Source organism: Solanum pennellii, chromosome 3 (assembly GCF_001406875.1).
Source record: "Solanum pennellii chromosome 3, SPENNV200".
NCBI lineage: Eukaryota > Viridiplantae > Streptophyta > Magnoliopsida > Solanales > Solanaceae > Solanum > Solanum pennellii.
This window is the reverse complement of record NC_028639.1, coordinates 33,161,150-33,166,651: the sequence shown is the minus strand read 5'-3', so window position 1 is coordinate 33,166,651 and position 5,502 is coordinate 33,161,150. Positions and strand designations below refer to the sequence as shown.

At 40.7% G+C, this 5,502-nt stretch overlaps 1 pseudogene; it reads left to right on the top strand.

Moving 5' to 3' along the window:
• Positions 1–519: 519 nt before the first annotated feature.
• On the top strand, positions 520–2,872 carry LOC114076485 (annotated as a pseudogene).
• Positions 2,873–5,502: the final 2,630 nt, after the last annotated feature.

Below are 5,502 nucleotides of genomic sequence, written 5' to 3'. Positions count from 1 at the left end.
AAATTTATCTGGCTATTGGTCCATCACTGCCTATCCCCCACTGCTGCTGGCAACATTGTTACATGGGATAGGGCAGTATTGGTAGCTGCTTTTGTTGCTGGGTTCGACGTGGACATTCCGAGACTGTTGCTGGCAGTCATTCATTAGAGGGACTTTAAGGCAACCACCACGTACCCTTTCCCCCTGCTTGATTTTCGAGTTGTATAGGTCTGCTGGAGTTCCCCGTGGCATATTGACATTCTCAAGACTCCTACTGGGAAGGTTGATATAGGTCTCATCCGGGATGAGGCAAATGAGGCGGTACCCCACAGAGGGCCCAGAGTAGAGGTGCAGCCGCCAGGTGAGAACTTGGTAGACATGGTAGCACAAGCCCAAGGTTCTACTCAGAGTACATCAGAGCCTACCGGCACCACCCCGCTCAAGTCTATCCTGGGTACTAGCACAACCCTAAGTTCCTCCCGCTCCACTCCATCTGCAGCACTGGTCTCGATTGCTAGGGTCAAGAAGTTAGAGGCCTAGATGGCCGCACTACTGCACCATATCCAGCCTTGGATTGCAAAGTCCATTGCTGAGGCGGAGGAGCCGATTGAGAAGAATATTGCCCAGCAAACTGAGCAGCAGATTCTGGCAGTCCATCAACGCCTTGATGCCTTCGAGTTGAGAGTTCTCGCCCCTCCAGCCCCGAATATTGACTTGACGACTCTCCAGGCTGCTGTGGCAAGTCTGAGGGCTGACGTGGATGCCATCCTTGATGCGCGGGTACCTGAGTCTGAGGCCCCATCTGCGGAGCCTGCTGAGGATACGGTGATGGATGCACTGTTCTCCTCCACGGCTGCGCCATCACCTTAGCCACATGAGCATACCAAGAGAGTGTCTTGAGTTGGAGGCTGCGAGGAGATCCTCGCTAATTGATGAGGAGGCCTGGCAGATGAGGGCTCAGGAGGTGGCTGCTGGGGCGTCTAGCTCCCGGATTGCTGATGTTGATAGGAGCATTACTGAGGGTGTTGTTATTGCTGCGGACACTACTGATGGTGTCCCTACTACAAAGGGAGCAGGTTCCATGAAATTGGACCCACCATCTTGTTGATCATTGGCGCTATGCGCCTCAGGTTTGCTTCACCTACCACCCTATTTTATGTTTTTTATGCATTGGGGACTATTGCATGCTCTTTTTTGGGGGTTAGGGTAAATGGAAAGAGAGTGCTAGGGTGAAGTCTGAATAGCCCAACTCACGATCCTCTCTTGGGGTTTTCTTGCCTGTGTTCTTTTTCCCCAAGATACTGGTTATTTTAATGTTGAACCAGCACGTTAGTATCTCTTGTACATAGTATAGATATGACATCTGAAGCATGATGTCTAAATAAAATGATATCTTGATTTTAATAAAATTCTTGCATGATTAGGCATAGTGAATATTAAATGTGTTGGATCTAAGCATGACATAGAGATACACCATTTGCATGAGCCTCGATCTAACGCTCGAACTAGCTGTCCAATAATCTGGTGGGTACTGAGGTGTTAAGTGAGTGTGAGGAAAGTTGAATAGTCTACCGTTTGTACCTAGCTAGAACTTTCCCGGTTAGTCCTGCAAAAAAGTAACATGTGTTAGACAATAAGGAAAGGATCATAGGCCGTTGTTCAACATCGTCAATCTTTAGCCTAGATAAAACAAAACCAATGAAATTAATCCCTTCTTTATCCAAATGATTTGAACTTAAAATGGACCTTTCTTTTTACCCAAATTTATCTTTTCTGGGAAAAATGTGTTGGCCCTGGCCCCTCCTTGGACATGTGCACCGCAGCTTATGCCAAAAGCATAAGTTGAGGGTGGTTAATATAGAAAAAAACCTCATCTTGGCCCTGACCCAACCTCGGGTATTGTGTACCTTGACTCATGGAAAAGCCATGAGTTGAGGGTGGTTATTATGAGGAATGCTCCGGAAAGTGGGGTTGAAAGAATAAAGAGAGAGAAAGAAGAAAATAAAAGTGACTCAAGCAAAGTTGAAATCAAGTGAAAAGTTTGAAAAAAAAAATCAAAAGAAGAGTCATTTACAAAAAAGGAGAAAGAAAGGAGAAAAGCAAGGCAAAAGAATATAAGAAATTAAGAATAGGGCGGAATAAACGTTGAAAGGTAAGACACTTAGACGTAATGTCAAGGAAGGAAACAAGTCACTAAAATGCATCCAAATATACCCTACCTGACCCTGACCATACGTTACAAGCTAAGAAAGTCCTATCGTGATCCTGAGAGTCTAATATGGTGAACTTAAAGAAGTGAAAATAATGGCAAGCCTATGGCGACAAAGTACCAATGAGGTGAGAAGTTGTTCTAAGAGTGAGTGTTGAAAAATAATCCTTATACTCAAACTGAAATCACTGTGTGAAAAAGGAGGATATTGTTTTTAAAGAAAGGACACTAGTTGCAATACTGGAAAGTTGGCACCTTGGTGACAGATAAAAGAGGAGAGATGTCGGTGCGTGGTGAGTCTGTGTCATGGTCTGATCCACATGAGCGAGCCTAATAGTGATATCATGCATGAACATAATAAAAATAATCGGGATCGATTGCCAGATGATTGTGAAAGCTAAAATAAGGATACTTTTGTACAAAGGTTTTTGTGGTGAGTCATAGCGAGTCGTTTGAGGACAAACAACGAATTTAAGTTGAGGGTGTTGATGTACCGTAGTTTCACGGTACTTTCAATGCTTTTTCTTTAAGTTTAGTGTGTTTTTAAGGCCTCTTTGAAGTAGTTTTAATGTATTTTTCTCTGTGTTTGCAGGAAAACTGTCCAGAACGAAAACGCTGAAGACTGTGCTGAAATTTGCAGAAGTGATGACCTACGAGGCCGTTGATGGTCTGTTGACTCATTGACGGTCCGTAGGTGCCAACCGTCTTTTGAAGATTTATGCTGCTAAGGAAAGATCGGGGAATTCTAACTAGGTGTGGGGCTACGGAAGGGATGACGATCCGTTATCTCATCGACGGACCGTCCTGGCAAACCGTTGGTGATAACAAAATGTAGCCCCAGTACCTTATTTTGAAAAGATTCTAAGGATGGAGCAACGAAGGCCATCGACGGACCGTAGGTCCATCGACGGACCGTCATTTGGGTCCGTCGATGGTAACAAAATGATGGAGAAGATAGCAGCTGAAAAAGAGTTGAAGTGTGGACCAACGGAGGCATCGACGGTCCGTCGTTCCCTCGACGGTCCGTCGGTGAGGTCGTCGACTCGAGACGCATTTTGGACATAAGTTTTCCTTATTTAGGTTTCCCTTTATTTTTAGGTTTCTTTTATTATAAATAGGACTAAAAACCACGTTTTTGGGGTTAGACTCTTTGTTAATTTTCAGATTTGTATTGTTGGTTGTTGAACTTTGAGTTATGGAAAATACTTCACTTTTCTGGAATCGATTCTTACAATATTTTGATTAATTGAAGTGATTTTCTTCAAACTTGTTAAAGTAAGTACATGATTTTTTGTCTAATCAATATGAATTGTGTAATTCTTAACATGGGTAACTAAATCCAAAACTAGGGTTGTGGGAACTATGGGTAATTAACAAAGTAGAACCAGCTAAAATAACAATTCTAGAATAATGTCTTGCATGTATTGATAATTCTTTCGTTTAGAAGTCTTTTTAACGGTGGCCAATGTTAGAATTCACCTTGTTGCTACTTGCCGGACCAAGGAGGTAGATAATAAGAAGAGAATTATCAACGTAGATTTAGTATACACTATCTAATAGGCCTGTGTCGATTGATGCGAAGTAATAACTAAGCCATACATTGATTATGATGCTTAATATAAGGTAAAAGGTATGATTATTATATGATTGAAAGTAGTTTCTCATGATTAAAATAAAGTGCTAAGTGAAAGGTTTACTTACTTAAGAAGTGGTGTCCAAAGTGAAAGGATTGTTCTCACTTGTGATGACTTATGAGCTAGATATGATAAGATGTTTACATCGGGGTCTAGAAGAGGCTGATGTGAACTTGTATGGTGAAATAATATCATTACTAAAGGGAATAATTTCTTAGCACCGAAAGGGCATTTAAATGAGATGAAGGTCTCACATTAGTAAGTCTGGCCTCCCACATGGGTTTCCTCACGTTAGTAAGTCCGGATTCCCTAATTATGTGTTGCCTCATGTGATGGAAACCTCCACATTAGTAAGTTATGGTTTCTAGAAACAATCTCCTTGACCCTTAACTATGTGCCTACCGAGGACTTTAGCTTAGTGGATCCACCCTGATAGCTACGTACAAATGGTTACACCTTAGGCAAGTGTTAACCCTCTCTTTTCGGTGTGGGAGTAAAACATTGCATTCCATGTAGCTCACATGGTATTATGTCAGTTATTGCACTTATTTCCCTAATGTAAAAGTAAATGAACAAGTTAAGTATGTGAATTCTTACTATGGTTGTCTTGAAGGCTACTACATAGGGTAAGGAAGGTTATGGGACTTCTCTTACTCATTGCACAGGTGGGATCCTAAGGGATGGTTCTAGTAGTGTTCTTTTATGATTATGACTATGATTATGATTATGTTGATAATCTATGAGTAGTATTTATGAATTAATCATTTTATGATGAATTATGAGAATATGTTGTAAGTATGAAGTGGGTTGCTTAATGTGATATTTATCCTTGGATAGTATTATGGGGTTCTATCTCTGCGATTGCACAAGTATTGCTTGGGTTATCTATGTGTTGGGTTACTATTATGTTTAATTGACTAATTTTTCTTATTATATATGCATATTGAGTTAGATTGATAAAAACCAGGATTTTGACTAATTGTCCTTTTCTCATGCATTGATGATTTTGTGCGTAGGAGCAGAAAGACCCCCAAAATGAGTTAGGGTGTCTAGAGCCTAACATGTTCGTCATAAGGATCTAAGGTCCTAAAATTGATTGTAATATGGTATTGAGGCAGTGTGTAAAGTTTGAGATGATTTGGAAGTTAGACGTCAAGGGACGACCAACACGTTCGACGACTAGTCACCTATGTGTCTGATGTGTCTATACGTTCTTATATTTGTATGTAATGAGCTTTTGAACTCTTAAAATGATTATAATGATGTTAATATGTATTACATGAAGTTTCATGAAGTTTGGAGGTCAAACGTCCAAGAACGTCTAAGACATTCAGAAGTTAGCCCTTGAGACGTTTAAGTATGTCTTGATGTGGCCTAGCATGTTTGGACGTGTAAAATTCCAGAAAATCATACATTTAATGAAAATCCCAATAGGTTCTTAAGAATGTGCATCACGGGTAAATAGGCATCCTAATGCCCAATATTTAGAAATATTGGGCATATTAGAAAATTATGGGCATAGTAGAAAATGTTGGCTTAGAGAGTGTTAGCAAAATTTTCAAGTATCTATGAGTTTGTGTAATGGATGTACCTGAAATGAAGACCCTAAGATAATTAAATATTCGTCTTTACAAATCACATGAACTACTAGGCATCCAAGTGTCAAGCCTAGTACCATAA